Below are 27,829 nucleotides of genomic sequence, written 5' to 3'. Positions count from 1 at the left end.
TGGGAAGAACTTGCAACTTTCATATCATCCTAATCCAGCTCAGTAAAATGCTCAAGCATGTACCTTTGGAGTCAGTCCTGGGGGCTTCTGTGCTTCCTTTGAGTACCAAGGCACAGCAGGAAGCAAGGATGGATCTCCTCTGCCCCTGGGGCAATGTGTGTATGAGAAATGCCCAAAGGAAACACTCACCCATGTTGCAAATGGATGAGCTCTTAAAGATGCACACATGCATCTTTGAAATTCACCGTGGGGATGGTAACTACAGAAAAACAAGGATAAAGTCTAACTCATTTGTTGCTTGTTGTTATTCTCATTTTCAAAGGCTCAGTATACCAATGCATTTTTTAGGTGTGCTTAATACAGCACAGCTAAAAATAAACACAGTGAAGTGAACAATGTCCTTCTAAAGTTGAAAAGTATATGACTCCATCCTTCTGGATTTTTGCTTTCAGCCTGAAGCAGATATAAGAAAAAGACCATTTCTAATGTAGTAACAGAAACTTCAGAGGGAACTTGATATCACAGGGCTTCTAGACTGTATCTGACTCCCATTCTAAACCTCAAGATTTAAAAGCTGACCAATTCACTGTCATCAAAGCAAGTCATGAAAGCACTGTCATCAAACCAAGAATTTTAGCTAATAAATTGACCTGACCTGAAGATACCTGTCCATTTAATTTATAATTTACAAAATCCTGTAATTGCTCTTTGTATCAAAGGTATATTGATAAGTGAGCTCACTATAAATGCCCATAAATGCAGTAGATACAAACTACCTCTAGTTAAAGGGCAGGGCTTCACACTGCCAGACAAATTACTACCTTACCATAGAAATCTTTACGAAACAAGAATTTATACTGAATTCACCTGCAGTGATGCAGGTTAAAGTAGGTCTACGGTGTATGCTGTGGGCAAATGCAAGCTTTGCCTCACCTATGCTGCAAGGCAAAAGCCATAAATTAGCCACTGATTAGGTACAATTAGTAGAGACTGACTGCTTTGCCTAATATATTCTCACGTCTGATCTATTCCACAATGCAGGTACTCAGTCTGCAGCTTATTCATGTCCCACAGGATATCAGCAGGGACAGAAAAAGTGATGTGCTGTATATTTCAGATGGATAACAGCCTTCAAGGGCAGCTGTCTAGCAACCTGCAGAAAGTACCAGCTTAGGAAACTTGATAATAGTGCAAGAAAACAATGGTGAAATTAATATCTGGGAAGAGGTTCTCTCATTTATCAATCAACATGTATTGATATCAGGCATGGAAGTTTAACTAGTGATGAAGAGACACTCAAAGACAAGTGTTTCTTAAAAGGAATTAAATCACAGATCATCAAGATAATGAATTAGGAAAAGTTCTGCAGTCAGCTCAACAGCTTAGTTACAAAACTCTTTACAGCAACGTCTTGGAAAAAACCTCAAACTTCCCTTGTGCCATGGATTCCTGAGCTAACAGAGTCAAATGTCTGAATCCAGGAAACAGACTGAGGCAAGAATTCATTCTGTGAGAATGTAATAGTGGAATTGGTACTTGAAATGGAAAGAGAAAATCTTTCTAAAACAACATCTTTCTGAGTTTGGAACACTGCTTATGAAAGTTGTGATGTCCTTCACTTTGACTTTCTCTCTTACCAAAAGTACATTACTTATGATCAAATGTCAGATTGACATAACTGAGTTGTGCTGATCTGCCAATATTACCAGCTTTCCTGATCTGATAAGATGTTCATTTCAAAAATACTTTACTTTATCAAAGAAAGATGAAGGTCTCCATGTCCTTTCACCATGTTATTTAACACTGAACATGCCCATGAATTCTTCAATATTGTTTCACTCTAAAGGCTGCTTTGCTCTCAAGATACAAAGATACCGCATTTTTTAAATAGAGATATTACTTATTTGGTGCTTTTTATTAATTTCTACCTGGTTTTAAAATAAGGATGAAAACACATCACTCACACTAGTTCACTTTGTTATTCCTTAAAATCTTTTCACGTCATTATTTGGCTTGCAAATATATAGGATAATACCAATGAAAGAATTTGGTGTTTTAAATTATCAAACTACTAGCTAATATACTAGAATGAAATTTTTTACTAGATTCAACTCACCAGTAAAAGGGCCACTCTGCTTCCTTAGTCAAGGGCAGAATGAGTGACCCTCACTCATCTTTCCATCCAGTTTAAGTGTACAGAATAACATACTTTTCCCCCAGGGTAATGTGATAAAGCAGCTCATCACGGAGAAGAGAGCCTAGAAGATTTACAAAAAAAAAAAAAAAAAAAAAAAGGCAAATCCTTGAAAAATGTGAAATAAAACCTCTGGGAAATCTACATGCCTACACAGTGTGTGGTTTTGTTGCTCATAACTCAGAAGTACAAGCTAGAGACTACAGGAAGATAAAAAATTTTAATAAAGACAATTTTAGAAAGTTCCTATTTCACTCAGCCTTGTTTCCAGCTGGTACCCATCAGCATAGCTAAAGACAATGAGTGTGCCAGAGAAATTTAGCACTAAACTCAGTGAGATGAGCTTCAGGTGGGATGAACCTGAGATATGTGACACAGAGCTGAGCATGGCTTTAATGGCCCCACCTGTCTTTCCTAACAGCTCTGTGCTCACTGAAATCTTTGAATAAACTCCATCTCTACTCAAGAAACTAAACCAGATTTGATTAAAACCAAACAGGAACTCGGGAGTTATTGCAGGGTCCTGTTTACTTAACTCTGCTGCAGGCCAGGCTCTGTTCCCAACGCCCTCCCAGCCCTCCTGGCCAACGCAAACCACGAGCTGCTGGTGACAAGCGCAGGGTGCAACCTGATCACAGCCTCCTTGTGTCCCTCTGCATCCTGAGCGCAGCCTGGAATTTACAGGAGGCACAAACACAGTACAGACGAGCTGGAAATTAACTGCAATTTCCACATCTCCAAGGTACGAGCAGCACCACAGCTCCTCTCCTAGCAGGAAGCAATCAACAGCCAGAGAGAGAAGCCGCAGAGCATTTTAATCAGTGGCATCAGGGCTGGTAATTAGTGCTGACTGCTCATTTTAAGTTTCTAAAGACAGGTGATATAGTTTTCTGGAAAAGGCTGAGCATGCAGGTGTTCAGAAAATATGAATACATTTTTAAAATGCATTCAAATATTTATAAATTTAAAATACGTAAATGCAGTCCAACAACATTGGACTTGAGGGACATAAAGTGTATAATAAAATATGACACATTCATACAATGAAAACTCCTTAAATTAATTTTTTTTTATCAGCCTCTATTTTCTGTAAGAGCATATTGATCCTAAATTAACTTTCTTTCAACCATATCAAGTAATTACAGCTTCTCTTTCAAAATTACATTCCCATGACTATCTCAGTTGAATCAAGAAAATTTTAGGTATGTATTTTGGGGAAATATTCTTGTGCTTCTGATTATTCATTAAAAATGAAAACAAATTCCAAAATATCAGGATGTTTTTAAAAAAAAAAAAAATCACACAAATTCCTTGTTTTACTGGCTCTAGTATTTGGAATTGTTTATTTCTGCACAATATAGAACAGCAGCTTAAAAAAATTAAAGGTTTTTTTTATGCAGATTATTTCGGCAGATTATTCCTCACTATGGAAATGCCAGTAATTTTTTTTTTACATTTCAGTGTTGCATTAAAAATTTAAAAGTCGTAAGGCTCTACTGGCAGAAATCTTGTTATATTCCTTTCATATGTAAGGACTCATAACCAAAAGAGTGCTACTTCACATAAAGCAATACAATTTCAAGGACCTCATTCTAATATCAATTTGCCATTATATCAGAAATTAATTACTATATAATTAGAACGACACAAAATGCAAATGGGATTTCTTAACACTATCAACAGCTGTTTGAAATGGCATTTATTTGAAAATGCTGGGAAAGCAGAAATGCTCCTTCACAAACATTGAGTTTGTCAGCTTTTTGTCAAAGTTTAGTGAGACCTCTGTTTCTTACATAAGCTGATCTGTTATAAAACAGACAAAACCAGGAATTCGCAGCCTGACCAAGCCAGCTCTTTCCCCCAACTCCTGCTAAGTAAGCAAGGACATGCAAGGGAAGCACGTCTGAAAGAATGCCAGCACTCATGACCCCCTCCGTGCTGGGAAATTATCAGAAATATCTGCCACGGGGAACCACTGAGCTAATGAAAACAAAAATGAATTGAACCTCAAGGATAATGATAGCTCAATGTCTAATTATCTGAGATGAATTTTTGATGACACCTCCTCTGGCCAATTAGTTTGCCAGTCGCCAAAGAGTGCTTTTGGCAAAGAGGGTGAGACAGAAGGCTGGAAAAACAGAAAGAGAAAATAGGAGTGAAAATGCCCAATTCTTTGGCCACTTCTCTCTGCAGCAGAGGCAGGCTCTGTGGGAGCCAGGAGAGTTAAAACAGGTTTAAACCAAGGTGAGGAGGAGAGGAGAGGAGAGGAGAGGAGAGGAGAGGAGAGGAGAGGAGAGGAGAGGAGAGGAGAGGAGAGGAGAGGAGAGGAGAGGGAGAGGAGAGGGAGAGGAGAGGAGAGGAGAGGAGGAGGAGAGGAGAGGAGAGGAGAGGAGAGAGGAGGAGAGGAGAGGAGAGAAGGAGGAGAGGAGAGGAGAGGAGAGGGAGAGGAGAGGAGAGGAGAGGAGAGGAGAGGGAGAGAGAGGAGAGGGAGAGGAGGAGAGGAGGGAGAGGAGAGAGGAGAGGGAGAGAGGAGAGGAGAGGAGAGGAGAGGAAGAGAGGAGAGGAGGAGAGGAGAGGAGAGGAGAGGGAGAGGAGAGGAGAGGAGGGAGAGGAGAGGAAGGAGAGGAGAGAAGGAGAGGAGAAGGAGAGGAGAGGAGAGGAGAGGAGAGGAGAGGAGAGAGAGGAGAGGAGAGGAGAGGAGAGGAGAGGAGAGGAGAGGAGAGGAGAGGAGAGGAGAGGAGAGGAGAGGAGAGGAGAGGAGAGGAGAGGAGAGGGAGAGGAGAGGAGAGGAGAGGAGAGGAGAGGAGAGGAGAGGAGAGGAGAGGAGAGGAGAGGAGAGGAGAGGAGAGGAGAGGAGAGGAGAGGAGAGGGAATCACCAGACTGGCAAGCCTCCCACAGCATTGAGGGTGAAACCCGGTCTGAGCTGAGAGCTGCAGCCTTTCCCTGTGACCCACAGCATCAGTGCCACTGCTGCTCCCTCCGTGAGCCACAGCATCAGTGCCACACTGCTGCTCCCTGTGACCCACAGCATCAGTGCCACACCGCTGCTCCCCCTGTGACCCACAGCATCAGTGCCACACTGCTGCTCTCCCTCTGACCCACAGCATCAGTGCCACATGCTGCTTCTCCTGCTCCCCCTGTGACCCACAGCATCAGTGCCACATGCTGCTCCCCCTGTGACCCACAGCATCAGTGCCACACTGCTGCTCCCCCTGTGACCCACAGCATCAGTGCCACATGCTGCTCCCCCTGTGACCCACAGCATCAGTGCCACACTGCTGCTCCTCCTGCTCTGCCCCCAGTCTGAGGACAATGCCCAAGAGCCCCCTGCTCCCAGGTGCACCTCACTGGGAGCTGCTCATGGCATCAGCACAGCCCTGGGGCTCTGTCCATCATGACAACCCATGACACTGAGCTCAAGCTTTGGCCAGAAAAAGATGAAAGGAAATCACTTTGGCTGGCAGTCAGCAATAAAATAAAATTTAAAAAAAGGACCTATAAAACAGTAGAAACTAGACATATGAAAGGCCTTGTACTCCACATGTATAAATCAGCATAGCTCCATTAAATTCCTCCATAACCATCCCAAATGCCAGCACGAACATCACTCAGAATTTAACTTGCACAGCCCTCCCAGGCATTCAGGACACCATGTGGCAATAGCATTAGTTCACTCTTAAAATCCTGCTCCTTGTGCTGGAGAAATAGCTGGGAAAAAGTGAAATGGCAAGTGCTGGAAAAGACTGATAGAACTTTCATTTACTTGGATTTAGAAGCCAGATTGGTGTAGAACAGTTCTTGTGCCCTAAAGAACACCCCTTTGCAAACCATTATGCTTGTGTGAGAAGCTGGAAGAATGGGACAAGGCAGGCAAGCAGAGAAAAAAAACAGCTATGTTTTTTCTTGATTTTTCTTCTTCCTCTTCGAGTTTTACAAGTTTGCGACAAGCAAAGGCCTGGTTTTTGATCTAGAGCCAGATAGACAATCTTTTTAACCAGAGCCAGCATTCACCATAATGAAAAAATATCCAGCAGAACCTTGTATCTTGTCATTTCCAATAATCCTACTATATCCTACCAGGATTATTTTTTCCTAGGCCATAAATTTGTTCTCACCCAGTAACCCACCACCCGCAGATCCCCACTATTTTGGAAGCCTGTTACAGACAGATTTAGTTACATTTTTTTCCCCCCTATTTCATGAAACAGAAGCACTATTTCCTACCTGCACAATGCATTGCTCATTCCCTCTAAGAAACTACTGAAACATCTGGTACCTCACTGAGATGTTTATTTTAGATTTTTCTCTAGCAGATAAGAGCAGTGCAGCAAAGGAGAGGCATACAGGAGATAAGGGTGAGAACACACTAAAACAAGCCTAGAGAACATCTGAGCATAACCTGTTCCTCTGTGCTGGAGAACATAAACAAATCAGCTGTGTTAGATTTAGACTTGCTTGGCTTCAAATTAATTTCTATTTTATTTAGAAATAGAATACTAGTAGATAGTATTTATTTCAATACTATCAGGTATTCGTGCTGTGATTTCATAGTGTTTGAGGTGCTCTTTACATCTTGCACACTAGACATAACCAGAGATTTTATTTACCTTCAATACATGGAGCTGGTTGCTCATTTGGGAAGCCAAGGTGAGCCAGTGGAGACAGTGTCACCTTATAATATTTGAAGGTTACTGAACAACCACTGCAACACCAAAACAACTCCAGAGCTGACTGACCTGACTGCAGCCACCACCTGTATTAGAAGGACTCAGTGCAGCTCTGTACTATAGCTTTTTATCAGCCATCTCATGCCTCATAGGCTGGCTGTGTAGTTTGGCCATATAATGCAAAAAAATACAACAGTTTAGGTTGGAAGATGCCCTGAAGGGCAACATCTTCCTCAAAGCAGAACTAACTTCAGTGTTGGATTGCTCAGGGTTTAGTGCAGGTGAGTTATGAGCAGCTCCAAGGATGGTGGTTGAACAGCCTGGTGGGGCTCTGTCCCAGTGTTTGACCACCCTCATTGTAAAAAACAAACATTTCTCATGGCCATCCTTAGGAAATAACCTAGTGACAGCAAGACCTAAGAAAGAGCAACAAACCACGTCAAAAGCTGTGAATAATTTCATGATATAGAGCAAAGACTCTGCTGGTAAGCAGTGGCAGTAGAATGACTTCAGGGTTAGTTGATGTTTGCCCTGCTGTCACTGAGCACAAACACAATAATTATGGCAAGTTCATGCTCAACTGTTCATTGAACAGCACTCGTGGAGTCACCATTCTCCCATTCTCAGCTGGGCCATCCCACATTTCAGTGCAGCTGCAACTCAAAATATTCTTCTTATAGTTTCACTATCAAGGTTCTGCCTTTCAGCTTTCCACATTTTAAAAATTATTTTCCCTCTTCCAGACATGGGAGTATGCTAACTTCCCTCAGGCAGCAGGCAAAAGCTGGATACCATTGATATGTTTATAATCTAACCTTACACCAACAAGAAAAAGCAAATTAACTATTTGGAAAAGCAGTTATTTGATACAACTTGATTCAGTTGTGTTTATTTCCAAAGAATGCCTGGAGTAGGGCTGATCCAAACCAGTGACAAGCCCTGCTTTCTGCTGTATACCCAAACTAAGGCTAAATTAACAAACTCTTTCAGTTTGTAATCAGGTTATAAAAATAAAGTGCGTCAAACAGAAACCAACCTGTTTGTTTTGCAGAGTAATGTATGTGCTGTATCCAGGCCTTAATTAGACCACATAGTAAGAGACTTTTATAGATGGATTTTTATAGACACTTTTCCAGACATGCTGCGCTCTTGATATTCCTCCCCCAAGCCCCAATCCACACCTTGCTAAATAACTTTTATAGGTCTAATTAAACAGGCTGGTGATTCAGTAGTAATCCTATTAAAACAACAGTACCTGAGCACTGGCATTCTTACTACAGCATCCCTCTTTCTTTCAAGTAGCATTCCATAAAAAGAGCTGCTGGTAAGATCTCAGAGCATTTCTATCTTGCATAATCTGATGACATCTTTGAGCACCACACCTAGGTCTGTGTGAGCTGGATTATCAGCCCAGCACCAAAAAAGCCCCATTAACTCTCCTGCCAGGAGCACTGTGGCAGCAGCAGCAGCGTGGCTCTGCACCAAGGTAATTACACTCCTCCTTCTTCTGGAACCAAGAGAGCAAGCATTATTCATCAGAGACACCCCCTGAGATCTTTTATGTCTAATATCATTGAAAGACGAGATAAACCTCCATCATTGAAATGTTGCCTAGAATTTAATAGGAAACTATAAAAATTACCCTCCAAAATAGAAGAATTCAATTGAGGGTGTTTTATTTCATTTTATTCTAGTATTATTAAATTTAAGGAACTATTCCATAGAAGGCATGCAGGCCCATAAAAGTTGATAACAGAGCTCCTGTTATTGGAATTGAGGCCACAATTCCCTAAGATGACTCAGAAATCTCAGAGACTGGTTATGATATTCTATTTAACTCCACAGGCATTTTCCGTGAAGAATGAAATATTGGAAAGCCCTCAGAAATTATTACAAAAAGCTGTTCATGCTCCAGGATTACCACTTTTCTAAGAACTCCCTTCAGCAGCAAATATGCCTCTCACCTAAGGGTTTATGTCTGCTGAATACTCCACTGGCATTATCCAGGTAATGCTGGGACTCCTGGAAGAAGAGAGGTGGTTGCTGTCAGTCAGTCCTGCTCTGACCTTCCATCACATTCCACGTGGAACCTCAGGAATGCTTCTTCTAAATCTGGTCCTATTCCCAAGCTCTTAGTGCACTTCCCACAAAAAGATTTTTCTGAGCTCTGTATTAAATACAAAGTTACATGCCAAATTTTATTCGCTGTTTATATATGGGTGGCTTTAATGTTCATATGTGTAATTTTTTTGCTATTCTAATGGAATAATTTCAATGCTGTGAGAGATTGAAGAAGGCTTCCTTTCATGTTTCCAGCAACATCTTTAAATATGTTGAACTCATCATCATGCTTATCCCTGTAATAAGTTTTTTCCTGCATCAATTTTATCAGTAATTTTTATGCCAGAAGTTGAAAGAGCTTGAATACAATAAAATACTTTCACCCAAAACTACTTCCATATTTATAAAGGAAATCTTGTAATTCTAATTTTAATTATAAGATACTTGTTTTACTGTGGTTGAAACAACAGTGGATTTCTTCACTGCCTTTCTGAATATAGCTGGTAGATGCCGCAGTCTAGAAATTATTTGAGTAATTTGAAGAAAACAAAGTTGAAGAGATGATTTGGGGCATTAGCCACCCCAAAAATGCACTACTCCCTCATCTTGAGTCAAGAAATAAATATGTTTATTCATAATCTCCTGCAAAATCCAATGCTAATCCTAATTTGCAGTTGGCAACTAAAATTAGAGGCTGGTCTGCAGCAACCCCAAGATCACAAAACAAACTCTACATTACCCAGTTTTCTGAGCAAGCTCCAGCCAACGCAGGGTTAAGCACAGTGGCAGCAAAACACTTCCTATCCAGGCAATCCATGCCACTAAAATAACAATTCCTCTTATTTCCACCCTGCTTCCAGGGAACCAGCAGGCCTTTTGCTCATTATTATTTATTTCTTTGATCTTCCTCCCCCTCGAACCTCGCTGCACTTCCTTTTACAAGCTCCGCGGCTCTTTGGCCAAGGTGTGCATATCAACACCATCTGGCTGCAGGCAAGGCGACACCACTGCACACATCCCTGCAGACAAGCCTGCTGTGCCAACCCTGAGCCACTGACATGATTTCCAGCTCAGCACTCCACAAGAGCTCCCCTCCAGCACCATCGCTTACATTTCCGCACACAAGTGCAGAGGGAAAAAAGCTCAGCCCTCCGCGGGATCTGTCATGGTGGGGAATGTGTGTCTTGTGTTTTATGACACCAAATTCCAGGCTCAATCCCTTGGTACCACCATGAGCTCTGCCTGCAAGCCACTGCTCTGTTTCTGATCAGCAGGCAGAAATACAATGAAGGACAAGCTACTGGTGTTCTGAGCTGCCTTTTCAGTACTGCTTTCTGCACACCAGGACCATCATGGGAAAGGCTTTGCATCTCAGGAAGCTTGTTGGCAAACCTAGTCCGTTGTTACTAAGTTCTACCAAAATATTTAGCCAACTGAGTAATAATAACCTCTGTTTATCATATCCACAACTGGTGAACAATTCCTGCTTTACAGCTGTGGATTTATGACAAAGTAACGTTAGAAGCAGCATTCTTAAACCAGAGCCTGTGCTTTGTTAGTTAATTTCACATATTTGTGTGTCTAAATATAAAAGTCAAGCACATATTTATGTGTCTAAATATTGTAGGCAGGACTGCCATGACAAATTCAAGTTAAGGAAATTGTCTGTATATATCTCTTAGGTTTTGCAATTTAAATAATATTAGCACTGCACACAATGCTGAATGAAAATTCACTGGGAGCCTTTTGAGTGCAGCCCTTTCTGCAGCTGGCTACCTTTGGCTATGCAGATTATATTCAGAAACTACCCTTCATTAGGCCATTTTGACTAATTAACCTAACTATTACATTGGTTGAAATGTCACAATCTGTTCAAGGCAAGCTCAGCTTAGCCTGAGACTGCTGATGGGGATCTTCGGGTGAATACTCTGAAAGAAATGTATTTCCATCAGAAGATATTTGTTAAAAAAAACAAATAAACAAAATATTTTGGAGAAAAATTGCAATATACTGGCTGGATGTGCATCTTGGGGACTGCGTTTTTTTTACAGAAAAACAATAATTCAGGGTTTTGCTCCTCTATGCCAAACTGTCCATGACCCAGGAGCACGCTGCACTCTCACACTAGCTTGGTGTAATTCCAGTTAATAAATTTTGGAGAGCAAAGGTCAGCATGGGATTCAAAATTAATCTTCTGCTCCACTCAAATATATCCATAAACATTCCTCTGCCTGTACATACAAAGTAGTAAGCAAAGTAGGACAGAAAATTCCAAACTAGTTTAAAACCTAACTGCACAAGTTGGGTTCCTGAAACCTGATAACCACCAGAAATGCAAATAAACTTCCTCAACCATAGAATTTTCCAATAAATTGTGTTTAAATTTGCCATTTGTATTCTTCTAAAGCTAGAAACCTGATACTGTACATGCTTTATAATCATACTGAAGAAATATAGACCTGTGCTTAAGATGTGCAAGCCAATGTATCCTAAATAAAAAGACATAAAAAGGCTCCACATTAATAACCCCGAAGACAGATATTACCTTATTACATTGGGCAGAATCAAGCACAACAGACTCCCATAAAAATGCTATAAAAATATACTTTTTATTGCAAGCCTAGTCATTGACAGTGAATTTGAATGCCAGCTATGCACAAGTCATATCAATACTCTTTAATATCTTGTTTTTACACTACATTTCTGTGAAGTTTCAAGCTTCTTACTAATTCTTTAAGCATAAAAACACCACCAGGCGCCAAATTAAATTATCAGGCAGCAGGTTTAAAGCAAACAAAAGGAAGTACTTTTTCACACAATGCATAATTTAATTGTTGAATTCCTTGCCACAGGATGTTTTGTGTGCCAAAGTCATAGGCCAGTTTAAAAAAAAAAAAAGCATCCAAAAAAAAAAACCAAAAAAAACCAAAACAAAACAAAAACCTACTACAAAAACCACCACACAATTTAGAGAACAGATTTTCACCAAGGTCTATTATATAAATAAAGCAAATATTATCTGCAGCTCTGGATTTGCCAAAACCACAAAATACAGGAATTTGGAAGACTAAATATGGAGAAATGTCATTGCACTCTTTATTTAGTTTACTCCCCAACCCCTGTCAAAAAAACCCCAAAGCTTCTCTTATAGGTACCATTGGAGGAAGGTTTTTGGTGCCACATTTACTGTGGCAATTGGAAGCTCAGGGCATGATTGGCTCCCAGCTCACTCATCATTTTTGCCGCAGCAGATGCTGCCGTAATTCTTTTTCATAGCATCACCTTCCCTGTTTTATCTGCAGAGATGACTGTCAAATTTATCTTCTGTTTAGATCATCAGCAACAGAAATCAGATGCTTTTTGACAAAAAGCCAACTTTTTGAGCCAAGTGAAGCTTGAACATGCTTCAAGCTTGTTTTATTTTTCTAGCAGAAAACTACGAGTACACACATGTACTTTATAAAATCATGAAATAGCATAATTCAAATTCTTTGCATTTTGTCAAGTTTTCATTTTTTACCGAAGTTTCAAAGTTAGCAAGGTTAAACTGCTATGTGGAAGCTCTCCTTTAGAATTAATACAAAGTAAACCAAATGTGTTTTAATTTACTTCCATTTCTAACCTAAATTAAAGCAGCTTTAATTTTGAATGAGGCTTGCGAGAAAGAACTGTTGTCATTTATGCAATCTACATTTAATTCCAATTTAATTCCAAGTCTCAGCTTAACTTTCCTAATACACACATATCAAAAGGTCATAGCTGCTTTTGAAAAAGTAATGGACTTTAATAGTGACATAGTAGATTTTTCTCCAGATTGTTTTTCTGCTACTTTGTTCAGATTTTTAGCATATGGGACTGCAAACCAACCAAGTTAGGTGTAATTTAGTTCTGATTCACTTGCCCAAGCCATGCCTGCTTTCCAGTGAAAATTCTGCCTGCATGAATTTGTGGTTCACTCAAATATTTCACTCAGTGACTATTTTTGTGTGAAGAGCTTCAAGTGATACAACTGCTGACTGATACACTTGGGATTTAGGTAGTTTTCAGTCAAACCAAGAAAACCATATTAAAAAAACCTTTAACTATATGTTTTTGTCCACAGTGAATAGCTGGATTATTCATTCTCTCAGCACAGTTAAGAAGAGAATATTGCAAGCTTTAAAAACTTACCAGTGAATGATGATGTCTACATTCCCAGAAGAAAATCATCATCTAGTCCACATGTTGCAAACTGTATGGGCATTTTTAAAGCCAGATGGACTTCCTGTGATTTAAAACAGTAGAATTCTCTCAAGAAGAGGATATAACTCATTCATAGACACAGGGTATGATTTGAGCTTTTCTAAAAGTGAGGATAAGAAAATTAACAGAGTTTAAATAAAACGAAAAACAAAACAACAAAACAAAACCCCAAACTTGAAGGGAGTGCCCTGTATCCAAACATCCAAATGATAAGTAAATTGATTGGAGCCAAACAAATCTGAAATATAGTGAAATCTGAAAGGTGTTGGGTTAAAAAGTAGGAAAAATAAGACTCTCCTTCTGTATTCTTCTCCCATGTTTCTGAACGTGTGCATACAACCAAAAACATAAGGATTGACAAAGGGGTATTTTTAGTTGATTTTCTCTTTCTTAGCAAGAACAAAATCAGAAGAGGAGTTTTCCCACTCACCTGCAATCTTCAGAGTCTGTAATTGCTTGTCAGCTCTTGCAGATGTGACCTCCTCAGCAAGGTTTTGGTTCACCACAATGCCCCAGTACAGTCAGTGCAGACATTCCAGCTGATTTTTAGGGGTCCTGTGAATGTCAGCCTCTCAGGGAGGGACCTGAGAGAAAGAAAAATTTCACACATATTTATAGGACACAAAACTCCTACAGAAATTCTTCAATACCAGCGTAAAAAAGCTACTTTTTGTTTTTAAGTGGGCAGCTACAACACAGCTCGCTCACGTTGTTAAATGTAGAGTCTGCAGAATTTTACAGTGTACACATCTTTTAGCAACGTTTTATATGTATGTGATTATTGTAGTTTAAACACTGCATGTGAATTTAGCCTCCATGAAAATGAAGAGGCTGTTAAAAAGGCTGGAACCCACTGGTCTTTGGGGAAGCATCTCTTTATGACACTCCTCCTCTGCAAATGGCCAACTACTGCATTATGGAGCCTTTCTTGAATTCCTGCCAGCGACACTGGATCCTGTAATGGGTTGGTAATGAGGCTAAAATCAACACCTTTAAACTAAATGGGGAGAAGACAAAGGAACTGGGACATGGTGAGAGGAAATAGAGAGAGGACAAAGTCGTTTAGAAGGTCAGAACAATGTCCTGTCACAGTGAACAGCAAAAACACCCCCATGCTAAGCTACTGATTAGGAGCAGAACCGCAACATCAGGAATCCAGAGGGAACACAGTCTGCCCTCCCATTCAGAGCTTCCTTACCAAAACATTGCTCTCAGAAAAGGTTAGGAGGAGAAAAATGGTTTGTTGTTATGATGATGATTATGGTTCACCTATTTCACAATCACACTCTTCTAATAAGAGAACTAAGAAGGAAGAATGTATTCTTCAGCAAATCTAAGCACAAGGATGGCTGTCAAACACACTCTTCAGAAGCAGTTTTGTTGCTATAAGACAAAAATTCGGCTTATACTGTATAAGTCTGTTAGAATTTGCACAAAATCAAACTTTTCTTTGTTAGGAATCATCTTCTCCAGCTGCTTTCTATTGCACCTGAGGTTATGATCTTCTTTTCCCATCCTTATGCTCAGGGGACTGTAGAGAGGAGAGGGTAAAGTTTTCAGGCAGCAAGAGAGTTTAAATCTCTTCTCACAGGAAATACCTATTTTTCTCCAAGAACCATAAACTAGAACTAGATTAAAAAGCAGGATTAAGACATTCATCACAAACATGTACAATGGTGGTCAACAAAGTCACTGGAGACAAAGCCACAGAGAAATCATAATGGAAAGAAATACTGTATACTGACAAAAATTCATTGCACAGGAATGTGGTGCTAGTTTGGGGAAGAAAAGGAATTTGGAAAAGAACAGTTTTTACATTCTTGTTTCCACTTGTGGCACTGTTTTTCAGGATGGCTGACCCTTCTCCACTTCTCTAGTCCCTGGTTTGTGCAGAGTGAAGACAATACTGGGATCTGGGAAGAATAAAGTATGATTAGATAAATAGCAACATCACATTTAAGCACTTCCTTCTAACTCTAACTTTTCTCATATCATCATCCTCTACAAAAAGTCACCTCGAACAGTTTTATTTCAAAAAAAAAAAAGCAACAGTTTCAAGTGATTACATTTATAATTTTAATAATGTAAGAGGTTTACAGTAAGACACCATGCAACCAAGAATTCATTACTTTTCCTTTCAGATTTTAATAAAAGTACAGTATGAATTATTTAAACTATATGAAATTTGTCAAGATAAATTAATTTAGTACGTGCTGTGATGCAGTATATTCTGGCTTTAATTGTGTTTGCTGCTTACTGAGTATAGCAATTCAGAAAGCCAAACAATATATTTTCACAGCTATTAAAAACAAGAACATGACAGTGTTGTATCATTTTCCACATTTTTTTCTCAGAGATTTTCTTTACTTATTTTTTGATGAAATTTGAAGTTAGGTTATTGCATTAAAAGGAACAACTTATGAAAAAAATAGTGAAAACAATGAAAGATTCAGGGGATTTCTCATATACCACTTCTAATACAACCAAAGATAACCTCCCCTACTACGCAGGCAAAAGTCATGCAAATCTCATTTCCAAAACGCTTTGCAGCATAAATTTCTTGCAAGATCAAGTTGCAGAAAGCAAGATGCTCCTTTGGAAGTTCCATACCTTCCTGAGAATAATATTTGCTTCTAAAAAAAGTAACAATCAAAAATTCTCATGAGGTCTTGTCTCACTGTGAGCTTGTGGAGAGATGCGCTTGTCCACTTTTACTAGAGTAGGATACTGCTCTAGATTTTTCACCTTTTAATGGAAGCTGTGAGTTCTGTACATGTCTAGAATCCAGACTAAATGTACTTTCTGGTTTGTGCTAAAAATGATGGCTGTATTGAAATTTCTAGGGGAATTCATCAAGAAAATATTATCAGGGAGGAAGCAAGCTCAGTTTAAGAAGAACCGTGAAATAACCTTCCAAAGTCAATTAACACTTGCTATCCACAACAATGACATTTTAAATTGCCACAGTGCTAAAAAGCTAGAAGCATATTGAAAATAGAAGCTCAAGTGTATTATCAGATTTTTCACAAGAAGTTAAGAATAGTTCTTATAGCACATATCATCATAATTTTAAAATTAAATTTAAGCACTACATGCTGTAACAAGTCTATACATAGAATAGTCACACAGCACTTTCTGAATTGTTCCCAAGGCATTAGCTTGTGTTTACTTATAGACCACACCATTCAGAAAGACTGACTGGGGTCTTGATACAGTTAGAAATTTCACCACTTTGGCAGAAAAACACAACATTTCAGCCTTTGCAAGCAGCACATATATATTTAAAGGTACTGAACAGGCTCTCTGCTCACTGCAGTTGTCTCTGTGGTGGCTGATAGAAGAGTGACTGGTGTGGTACAAGAAAGAAAATCTTCCCTGCATCTCAGGGAAGAGACAAACACCAGGATATTTCATACTGAATTAAAGGTTGGTCATAACAAGCTCACATGCCAGGAAAGGGGAGGATGAACAAAGTGTGATTCAGAGCAAAACAACTTTCTCCAATATACTGGGATCCCACAGAGGGGTGAGCACTGAAGGGACTGCATTTCCTTGCAAAAGGTATGTCAGGAAGTACTTGTGCTATGACAACAAAAATAACTTTTAGCATTTATTTATTTTGGAGAATCCCCAAGTTCTGCTCCTGGACTGGGAAACAGTAGCCCCAGTACATATTGGTGTATGAGAGGGAAGAGAAGAGAGAACACCATATCAAATTGATACTTCAGGGAGATTTGAGGGAGAATGAACACATATTTGGAGATGGGCCAGGACACTGGGGCTGCTGTGCCCTGCCCTACACAAAGAGCCATTGGATTGTTAATAACCATGAGCAATCAGGCTCTTCGTTTTATGTCTCATCAGCAAGACTACATATCCATTTAACTCACACTTGCTTTTAAGTTCTCTCAGCTTCTATTGCTTGTGGATTTAATTCTGTCATAACAATAAAGTGCTTTCCTTTACTTTTTGTTCACTGGAAATCTGTGGGTGACTCATCCAGTGCCACACTGATGAAATTGTAAATGAAGAAATCTTGCACTGACAGAAAAAACACACATCAAGTACTTTAATGTGTTCTCAAGTTTTCTGATGTTAAAAAGCTTTATTCTCTTCAGTGTCTTGATAAGCTGTGACAAACTTTCTCAGTTTGAGGAGTTGCTCAATCTTCTGTCTCCATTCTTAAACTGCTAATAGACGTGGTACTAAATTAACAGTAAAACCAGCATTTAATTAAGTGCTTCTGGAGAGAACATTCTTCTAATATAGCAAGATAAAAACAAGGTGTAACTATTTTAAACAAAAGGTTTGTCAGGAAGCAGCCTGGAAAAAGCAGCCCAGTTGTGCATGCCTAAAGTTTCAAATTTGTTTATTTTTTCTGTAGTCCCTATTTAATCAGCAGAGTTGTATTGAAAATGCAAATCTTCAGAAGTGCCTGAAGATTAATTTTGTGGTACTCAGAAACCTTCCTGTTTGGCCTCTCTTTAGAAACACATCCACTACATCGTCCAACTCTTACCAAGTAATATTTTCCAAGAGGACATCAATAAGTTCCTTTGCCATGTGTGTTTCCCCTGCTCTGGGAAGGAAACCTGCATTTTCAAGTATTCAACTTGAATGATGACCTTCAGAGAGCCTTCTACAAACATTCTGCAAAGCTCTGGTTTTCAAGACATCTCTAGTTAGATATACTAAACCTTCTTGGTACTTTTTGCAAAGAGCACACATGCAGCTCTTGCAGTGCAGCTGACAGACAGAAACACAAAAAGTCACAAAGATTGATCAAGGCACCAGCAAATCACAAGACTGCTTTAAAAGTCTTGCTGTTAGCCAAATAAGACCTGCCCTGCTTGATCACATAACATTAAACAAAAAAAAAACAGTTTAGTGAACACCCTCTTTGAAAGAAGGTTCCTGCTTTTATACAGTCCTGTACACTCCTTGAGTGGCGCACATCTACTCACCTCCCTTGATAATACAGTGAGTTTCCAGGCCATGCTATACTTTCCAAAGTTTTGGTCTGTCACCTTCCTTGTGAGCTCTGGAATAGGAATGAAGCATAAAATGACCAGCAAGACTCAATGGCTAAAGAGTGCCACTGTCAAATCTATATCTGTAAAGCTAATATCAGGAGATAGAACTCAGGTTTCCCAATTTAAAAAGGTATTTGTCAAGTTTCCAGTTATAAGTTTATTTATGTGCAGTTGAGTAATATTAGCAGTCTTACATCCATCCTGTCCCAATCCCTTATCAAATCACCAGGGCCATAATAAAGTTAGATAAGGTGATCATGGTTTTAGAGCTGAAGAACCCAGTTAGACTCTCCTGCAGCAGACAACCCTAATTCACACAACCACCATTTCCTTTGCCACTATGAGGTTCATCTCTAGATGAATCTCCAAAAAACACAAAATTCTGCAAAGCAAGGTGTGTGAGCGGCTGTGGGACTGAACAAGGACAGCTGTGTCTTCTCTACTCATCTGAAAATTCAGTGGGAAAGTCCATTTAATGTAGGACATTCCACCAGTTCTGCAAAGGACACAACTAAAAGGAGATTCCAAAGGCAATCCAAAGCTGGGCGAACACCCTGTCAGGGCAGCACCACTGGAAATACAAAGCTTTGGAGGGGGAGAAATGGTATAAGAATATTCTTATACAGTTCTTTTCACATCACTACCTTCCTCTAAGTTGTACTCTGTTGAGCACATCCAGATTTTGCACGATCCTGTAAATTAAACAATCCTATGGGAACGCAGGACAGGATACAAACCACCTGGAAGTGGTGGCATTTCAGGTACACACCAAGCTGCCACAGCTGAGCACTGGATCCCCAAAACTGAGCATGCTGAGACTCTTTAGTTTTTTCTGTACTAATTAAAGGGAAATGGTGATACTTTCTGCTTCAGTAGATACAAGTACTCCTAGCACATCCCAAGCAAAGGAAAAGTAGCAGGTATCCACAGCAGCTTCAAAATTATATATAATGTACTGTAACAAAAATCTTTCTGATTACATCTAAGGGGGCAAGCATTGCAAATTATCTGAAGCAACAGCTTCACTCCTGTTATCACCATCCTGAGCTATTTATACTTACACTGATTGTTATCCTGTACTCCTTGCCAAGAAGCATTTTGAGAGCCCTTTAGCCACCATTCCTCATCTCTTCAAGAGCTAGGTCAGATTCTGAATATAAATAAACAGCCCCTTTGTGCCTGAACTTGAAAGAGAAATCAGTCATCTGTATATGATCTGTGTTAAGGAAAAATGTAATTTTTCCCTTTGACAATGTGTGTATGGTTGTTAAGCTATCTTGATTGCCAAGAGAAATTTGTTTTCCACAGAGGCTTCTATAGCTTAAAATGTCACTGGTTTTTCCCCTTCCTTTCTTTTTCTTCTTTTTTCAATTGATTTGCAAATTAAGTTGATTCTCTTCTAAGTAAAAAAAAAACCAACAAAATAAAAAAAATAAACCCAGATTCCTGAAAATTAAAAGTCTGGCACAATCCTTTGCTAAGAGGCCATTTTGTCTTGTCTTCTCTAGAAAGATAGCTTGCAGATTCTGGCAAAGATCCCATTTCCAGTAATAAAAGTCCCCAAGGACTTCTGGTACCTAAGACCTCCTTTTCCTGGATCCTGACCACATTGCTGTGATTAAACTGTCTAGTACAGAAAGTACTTCTATTATTTGTATTTATTATTGCAAGAGGAAAAGAGCACAGAAGATATTTGTACATTAAAGGCTGGATAAAATTGTCACTGCAGTACTTGAAGTGACTCTGGGAGCTGTCATACAAGTTCAAAGGCATTTATCCTCCCTACAATCTGCATTGTTACTCTGATCTGAGAGGGGTTTGGTAAAGTACATGCAGTACAGGCTTTGCCTGCCCAGCACAGCAATGGAATAAGGCAGATTATACAGAAATTACTCAAATATTGTGATCATCCACACATAGGAGTGTCTGCATACAATCACCTCTGTGCAAACCACCTGAAACAGCACTTGTTACATACAAGTACAAAGTCTGTAGCCTTATCTTGCTCAGTCTGTGCCTTGCAGGGAATGACTTCTCAGGCACATTCTCCCCACCCAGTTGCCAGCAGTCCAGTGTGCACTGCTCCCTGCCCCTGGAAGGATGAGGCTCTCCCAGGGACACCAAACCTTTGTGTTCCAAACATGAAGAGTGCTGAATTCTCCGTGGCTCCAGCCAAAATCATTACACCAAACTCCAGTAAAACCATTACACCAAACTGCTTCATCTTTCACAATGCTGGGGGATAAAGTGTGTGTGAAGAATTGCCTGCTTGGGGCCTTTTCTGAGCAGTGCTGCAGATGGGGATAGCTGGCTGTTCCAAGTCCTTGGGACACTGTCCTTTCCTTTGACCACAACTCCACTCATTAACAGTATAATCTTCCATTTAGCATGGGGTATGCTCATAGAAAGCCATTTTGTCAGCATGCTGGTGACACTGCAGTTGAAGTGTATATCAACTCAATCATTCATAAATCAATGTGTATATTCTTCTTAAGCTCTAATGTCATGTCATCAATGCACTCTTTATTTTGCAGGTATTGATACTAAATTCCAACACGATTACAAAATCACATTTTTCACTTTATTGCATTTTGAATATTGAAGGGTTTTCCCCTTTATTAAATTACCCTATATTACGAGAGTCTGAGAATCTTCTGATGCATGACCAAGTACAGAGTTCCATCTGTTTTGTTTTTCTCATTCATGACCGAGATGGTTTTGTTTTAACCAGTACATGTATTTCACTTTAATTCCACTTTATGTCTGTCAGGTTACATCATTCGTGATGTGTGGATACTCTGCTGCAGAGCTTTGCAAAAACCATTTAAGTTTAAAGTAAAACCAGCTTTCTGCATAGCTCAGGTGTTCGGAAATGAGATATGGCTACTTAAGTTACCAGTTTAAATCGAACACATGGCACCAAGCCATATCAAACCTGGCAGGACCAAACATCACTGCTGTTTGAAGGTTGCCTGGTAGCCTTTATAAAATGAACAAATTTCCTAGCTGCTCCTTAGAAATGCAGGTGTTTACACAGCAAAGCTGCTAGCACAATTGGGGGATTGTCAGCAGTCTCAGCCCAAATTCCAGGTGTCTGACTTTGAACTCAAACACCGAGCAGTAGACCAGGAGAAACTCTGCTCTGTGGCTTAGAGCTACAAGTGCAAGTTTATTGTTTGTATTACAGAACTTAAAAGGCTGTGTAAATGAGAGAAAAACCTGTGGCATCAGGTGCTGGACAAGGCTCACAGGTGTCTAAAGAAGGGAGAATTAAAAACTAACTGAAACTTAATTTAGAAGCCTGGTCATCTTCACACAACTTTCAGGAGACACCCATGGAAGAAGAGTGAGATTGCAATAGGCTGAATATCCTGAATATCCTCCTATCCACCCACATCTCTCTATGAAGCATCCAGAGGGTTGTCATATACATGGATCACAATAAATGGACAAACCCTGAGTTCATCTGTTTTACAAACAAGTCTCCTAACCTCAAGTTTTCCGCACTAAAAAAAAACCCAAACAAGTGAAAAAAAAAGCCTTAACTTTTTAAAAATATGCCTCCCTATTATGTGAGATGAATTTCAAATTTCAAAGCCATGGAGAGTCATTGACCCAGACTGCTGTACTACCTCTGGTGACCACATTATCTCACTGGTGTGACATACTTTGATTCCAAAGTGGCCACATAGCAAAAGAATCAAACTGAAAAAAATCCAGGAAAGCTTACTAGAAACATCATGTAAATTTTTTAATTCCCTTTTTTCCTTGTGAACATTCCACTACATTAAAAACTGGTCATTAGGTGCTATAAATAAAATATAATCATGCCAGTGTTGATCAGGGTCTTCTGATATTTTCCATACAAGCAGCACCTCCAGAAGCACGTTAGATGGGGAACTAAACAACCACTGGTATACAAGGATTTCAAGGGAAGTTTTTTCATTAGTCACTGGTCCTGCCTCACCACAGAACAGCAGGTAATCCAAGGGCTTTTGTTAATGACTTATTATTTACAGCTCATAAGCTCAACATACAGGCTAAGAATTATTAGGCTTTGTTTTGTTTCCAGGAAAAAGCCAAACAGACCAAACACAAAACCAAAACTCTACCAGGTCTGTGTTTTAAGGTTTAAAAGGCCATCATTGTAAAAAAGAGTCAGGGCAGATTCTTGTCTGCAACAAAAGGGGATTGGGTAGGAAAGCAGACAAGAACAAGTCACCTCCATGCACAAAAAATTACCTTCAGTTATTTGCAGGATCTAAGCTGAAGCAGTGAAATTCTCATTTCTTCATCTTTCCTGCCCAGGTAAATGTTTTTACTTGCAGGACACTTTGAGGAATTCCCTTTCAGCAGCAGGTACCTTCCATTTGTAATGCTGCAGCTACACACGTCTGTGTCTGAGTCCATAGGTAAATCTATATTTGTTTTCAATAATGCTGAAGGTAGAAATCGATATACTCATTCTTCTTTCCCTCTAGAGCACTATTAACAAGCAACATACCTTTACACCTCTTCAGAGAGGGCAAATCTGCAGCTGGAGGGCAATAAGAGCATCCCACAGCAGCAGAGGGAATCCGTGCATGGCAGAGGCTGGGCTCATGTACACCCCTGGTTCAGAGAATAAATTACAAAACCATAAGTATGTGAGCTCATAAGTTTACAGTGTAGTACCCTTTCTCCCCGCTTAAGCTACATTTAGATCAAAGCAATTTAGCTTGAGATGGGATTTCTCAGTAGGACAGGAACAAAAATTAAATATACCTATGCCCCCTGTTCCCTCTCTGCTTCTTTCAGCATTTTTGCACTCCTCACCAGAGGAGAAACTGCTATCTCTATAGCACAGCAACTCTTCTCATTCTCAGTTCAGCTGGGCGCAGCCATGTAAGAATCAAGTGTTAAAATGAATTACTTAAGACATTACTGACTATGTATAGCAATATCCAAGGATCCTCAAGCATTAACTGTTGAACACATTCCCCCCCCACTGAAGAATAACATTGTTTAGAGCCCTGTGAGCAAAGATGAACATTGTGCCAAAATCAGTATGGGCTGTTTTTCTGGGTTTTCTTTACCAATATAGCAAAGGGTAGAACTTATTCCATTAGCCCTGATAGCAAAGGTCATTCTCACAAGTATCTGCTCAGAGATTGTCCTTCCCAGGCATCACCATTGCAATTTGCCTTGCTAAAGTCATCAGATGTTGTTGAAACTTGAAGAAAACAGCAAAAGCCTATTCGCTTCAAGGACAATTCTCTAACAGAAGTGTAGTTTTTTGGTTTGGGGGTTTAGTATTCTATGCACCTCTGTTCAATATCTTTGAACTGTCACATGTATGAGCAACAAAAATTCAGCATCAGGGTTATTACCCAGGAGATACAGGTGGGTTGCTTTCCTAAAGCAACCATTTCCCAACCCATTACTCCTTCCTGTAACTCTATAAATAATTAAGAGAATATGTCTGTTTCACAGGAACAGCTCACTCTCATCCAGTGCCAGCTAGAAAGGCCTCCACAGCACACCAGAGCTTGTGCTACAAACCAGATTGCTTTGATTTTCCCTGTGTGTGGAAATGTTTGGCTCAAACACACAAACATAAGGTGGCATACACTAAAACTCTAAGTCTGGGGTACCTCCACTTGTAAACTAGTTTTACAGCTGTAAATTAAAGGGATTTAAAGGCTTTTTACACAGATGCTAATAAATTCCATTCACAAAATCATTTTTCCTCTCTCTCCTTTGCAGAACTCTCCCATGTGTTTTCATATGATACACCTGTTCTCATTATGTGTACCTTTGTCCTGTGGTAAAGCATTCCTTCGTCACAGAATAATTAAATGTCACATTTCTCTCATTCCTCTTGACTAATCAGTAAATCCCTTACAGCAACAAGCCAAATTGCAGCAAGTGGATTGCACACTGTAAGGTACACTTCAATATTCTGAACAATATCTGACCACAACTAATTAAGAAATTTCCTTCCAGTAGGAATTTGAGTATGCAAAAGTATGAAACACCTTATTTGTAACAAAAAAGTATAAGCTTTTCCTAATTGTGATGATCCATGAGACATAAGAAACCAGTTAAACCCACACACATTTGAAGCACTGAATGTGGTTCAGAATGTTGTCCAGTTAGGAATGGTTATACAGATTGGTTGTGACTGAGGCACAGTCTTAGGAACAGCAGATGATGAAATTTTTGTCAATTGAGGCTGTTGACTCTTGCTCAGTAGCATAAGACTCATATAGAAGGACATGTTCCTGTATGAGTATATGGCAAATGCACAAAAATGATTGGCAGAATGAAGTGACCCCTCTGTTTGTTAAAAGAATAACTCCTCATTCTCTATCATAATATTTCTCTTAAGCACAGCTCAAGGCAGCAATAAGCTCCCATCTCCCTTTTAGACAAGTGTCATTCAGGTTTCAGAATGATCTCTTTTGATGGTCCTGTGGGTTTAACTGGGAGAATGATTTCTGCAGTCAGGTCTGTGGGGCAAGGAGGGCACCATCACAGCAGAGCTGTACCCAGGAATTTGGTGCTGGAAATGTCCCTGCACACATCCTGGGAAGGATTTCACTGGAGTATTTTATCACTCAGACTGAGGTGTGCAGCTGGTGGAGGTTGTAAGAAGATTGAGCAGGGGTTTGGCCAGCTGGACACACATGGAGCCTACACAAGCAGAATCTCATTCTTTGAAATAGGTAATGCATTCACACTTGAATAAGCACCTGAAAGACATCAGCAGTGCACAGACATTTTCCAAGTCCTCTGCACAGGAGTTGGCCCAGAGAAGATAAATGTTTTTGCATAAGCAGTTCTACTTTGGGGTGTTTCAGCTGCTGGATGCAGCATTTCAGAGGCACAGACACTGTTTCAGTTTCAGATCTCAGCACCAAACATCCCACACCATCCCTGCCCCTTGGAATCAGTGGGGTTACAGTGGCACAGGAGAGACCAGAAATGCAGACAGGACATATTTTCTAAGTCTCATCAAGTGAGAACAAATTCTGAAGGCAAGGAAGAGCAGCCTCTTCCAAAAATGCAGGAGAAAAGGAAAGAAATGGGTGCAGCTTCAATCACACGTTTATAAATGCAAACATCCTCACGTTATCTTTATTGCCAACTAAATGACGAGTGTTACACACTAGTAAGACCTATATGTGCTGGAACAGGAAATCAGAAAAACAGTTTTCTGTCAGACATTACATCTGCTAGTGCCTCAGGACACTCAGACTGACTGATGCTGCTAAGGCTGATGTGTGGCAGTCATAAGGAAATTACTTTTTTTTCTGGCTGGTTTATTTTGCTTAAATTGTGTTAAGTGCATAAATAAATAGCTTAAATGTTTTCTATCCAAGCAAACAGGGGAGTTCTTCCACAAAAATGAAAAAGAGTGATAGCCATGGATTCCCTGACTGGTGGGTGTATCTCCATGGAAGCTTGCATTTTAATTGCCATCGAGTGGTACAATTATGTCACGTTGCTCTATATTCATATATATTTACTCTACCTTTGAAAACTACTGAGAAATCTGAGCAAATCTCCTTTGACAAAATGAATTGGCAATCCTAAGAAGAAATATAATTGCTTTGGGAAATTATTCCTAACCCTTAAATTTTAACCATTCTCATTACTTTAATTAATTATGGTTAGGCAAAGTAAATTGAGAAAAAGTAAATTGACTAACACTTGAGAGAGTGGTAGTCAGCTACTGCTTTACCTCTAGTCCAGGTCAAGGACTCAACAACTGGGATGCTGCATTATTCCCTCTCACTGAAATGTGATTCTCTAATCACATTTTCTGGCCTAAGTGCTTGGATTAAGAAGAACCTGAGTGATACCAGAAGTCCTCCAGCAAGCCTGAGCAAGAAACCAGGAAATGTTAATCTTATAGGTGATCTGGGAGGTGAAATGTGTGACATCCACTGCACTGTGGGAGGCAGAGACCACAGATAACTTCAGTCCACAATCACTCTGGATCCACCACCTCGTTTTTGGGATGAATAAGATTTCAGCCCCCACAAAGAGAAGTGCAAAAAAGGACAGATAGATTTAGGGACAGATTTGTTGTTAGGTGGAAGCTTGGTGTAGTTTCATTTATCTTTTATCCATGCCATGAAATCAGCAAGAAACCAGGTACAGTTTATCCAACTATTTCAAGTATTTTCACTTTACAAGCAACCTGTGTATTTCATAAATACTAACATCATAATCCCTTCTTAATCTGGCAAGGGGTGGATGTTTTCATCTTTTGGTGTGCTGAAAGGTAATATTATTGGAGGGTTATTTGCCCATTCCCTGGTGATGGAGTCTGCAGCATTCAGAATTTAACTATGGAAGTGGAATTCTTGCCTTTCAGGCTTTATTTACAGATTTTGCCAGATGAATGTGTAACCTGTGAACTATAATTAGGGATTTCCAGCTGTTACCAGAAAGCCTGGAATGCACAGCTTGCAAGCTTTGAACATATTTTAAAACCACTACCCATAATCCTAAAATATTATTAAACTGCCAGGTATGGAATAGCAAATATTTAAATGTGTATTAACCCTTCAGTCACTAAAATTATAGCACATGTATATTATAGAATATACATACAGACCTTTGAGTCTCTGTGGTGCATTAAATCACAGTTTAATTCAAGTACTGCCAGCTCAGTACTGCATTTCCATTTTGGCCACTGGGCAAAAGCAGAAACCCCTGATTTTTGTTTAGATTGATTGGAAATACTGTGTGGAACCTGGGAGAGGTAGCCTTGTTCCTTTATCTACATATTAGCTAGAAAAGCCAGTGAATAGAAGAGGAAACAATCATCTTCATGCATACCTCCACATACTGCATTTTCTAGAAAACTATTCCATAATATTTCTTACCTTACCCATTATAAGGGTTAATCTTCAACAGATTTAGTTTCAAATACAAATTAGAGTTTTCAACATTTTCCTAGAACAACTATTTTTTTAAAAAATACCCTAACATTTCACTTGTTTTAAGACAAATTTCCTCAAAAAAAACCCCAAATGCACACAACAAAAAGAGTTTAGGTCAACTGGAAAAGTCAGTTGTGAATTAGGAGACTTTGAGAATAAACATATTAGCGTATGGAAAAATGTTCTAATATTTTGGTTCATAACCAGCTCATGCCCTGTTTGACACCAAGCCCCTCAGCTACACCCTAACCCCTCCCCACACAAAGAGCCAGTGAAAGGCCCATTTTTTTAAACCACAAACAAAATCACAAGTTCAGAGAGATTTGAGTTCTACACCTCAGCATTAGTTAAGAGGGTTTTTTTGTCTAAAATCTCAGAGATCACACAGCTTTTCAAACCTATCCTGTCTAAATAACCCTTCAGCCAGGGAAAAGTATATCCTTGGAATAAATAAGAGGAAAATGTAAACAGCTTCAGATTAAATAAGACAAAAATATAAACATCATTCTTGTTAAGAGGCAATTCTGAATAGTTTCCATCATGTAAAATCATGATAGCTTCTCTCCAAAATCCAGCCACAGTCCTGATTAATATTTATTCTGAGACCATACACATATGTTCCTGGTGCTGGCCACTTAAGTTTGAGCTATCTAGTTTATTATTTTTTCTCATATGATTTCTAGTCAACAGTTCCA

General features: G+C 39.5%; 1 long non-coding RNA gene across 1 annotated transcript in view; it reads right to left on the bottom strand.

Moving 5' to 3' along the window:
* The window catches only part of LOC146433384 (uncharacterized), a 46,263-nt gene that overhangs the window by 10,643 nt on the left and 7,791 nt on the right, over positions 1–27,829 (bottom strand). Inside the window, exons 2-5 of the long non-coding RNA XR_014854096.1 lie at positions 22,703–22,809; positions 14,982–15,078; positions 13,596–13,749; positions 13,094–13,187 (exon numbers count right to left, since the gene is read on the bottom strand). This is a non-coding gene — a long non-coding RNA (uncharacterized LOC146433384). The remainder of the gene's footprint in view (positions 1–13,093; positions 13,188–13,595; positions 13,750–14,981; positions 15,079–22,702; positions 22,810–27,829) is intronic.

This window comes from Lichenostomus cassidix, chromosome 9, assembly GCF_008360975.1.
Source record: "Lichenostomus cassidix isolate B80296 chromosome 9, HeHo_3.0, whole genome shotgun sequence".
Taxonomy (NCBI): Eukaryota; Metazoa; Chordata; class Aves; order Passeriformes; family Meliphagidae; genus Lichenostomus; species Lichenostomus cassidix.
Note: the sequence above shows the minus strand (reverse complement) of the source record. Positions and strands in the feature narration are given on the sequence as shown.